We start from the raw sequence: 377 nt of genomic DNA on the forward strand, positions 1-377 counted from the left end.
CGCGGAGGCCCCGCTCGCCACTTCCGGGTAGGGGGAAGCAGGGCGGCGCCCATTCAGCGCTGCTCGCGTACTGCGCATGCGCCCCACGCCGCGACGGGGCAGTGTGAGGCAGCGGGGCGGGAAGCGCGAAGCTGTGCCCGAGGTTGTGGCGACTGATTCTTGGCCCAGCCGCCTCGATCATTAACTCATTATGGGCAGTTTTATTAATATTTTCTTTGGGATTATATTTTTAGATATTTTTTTAGAGAGGCAGCTCTGGTTCTGTGTGCAGGTTATCATATATGCTGATTAACAAAATGAAGCTTTTTTCTCAAATACTGTTCAAGTTTGTTTTCAAAAACAGGCAGGTAGGTTCTATAGTGCCGCCAAATGTGACA

The sequence above is a fragment of the Mesitornis unicolor genome, unplaced genomic scaffold, assembly GCF_000695765.1.
Source record: "Mesitornis unicolor isolate BGI_N332 unplaced genomic scaffold, ASM69576v1 scaffold22394, whole genome shotgun sequence".
In the NCBI taxonomy this organism is placed as follows: Eukaryota; Metazoa; Chordata; class Aves; order Mesitornithiformes; family Mesitornithidae; genus Mesitornis; species Mesitornis unicolor.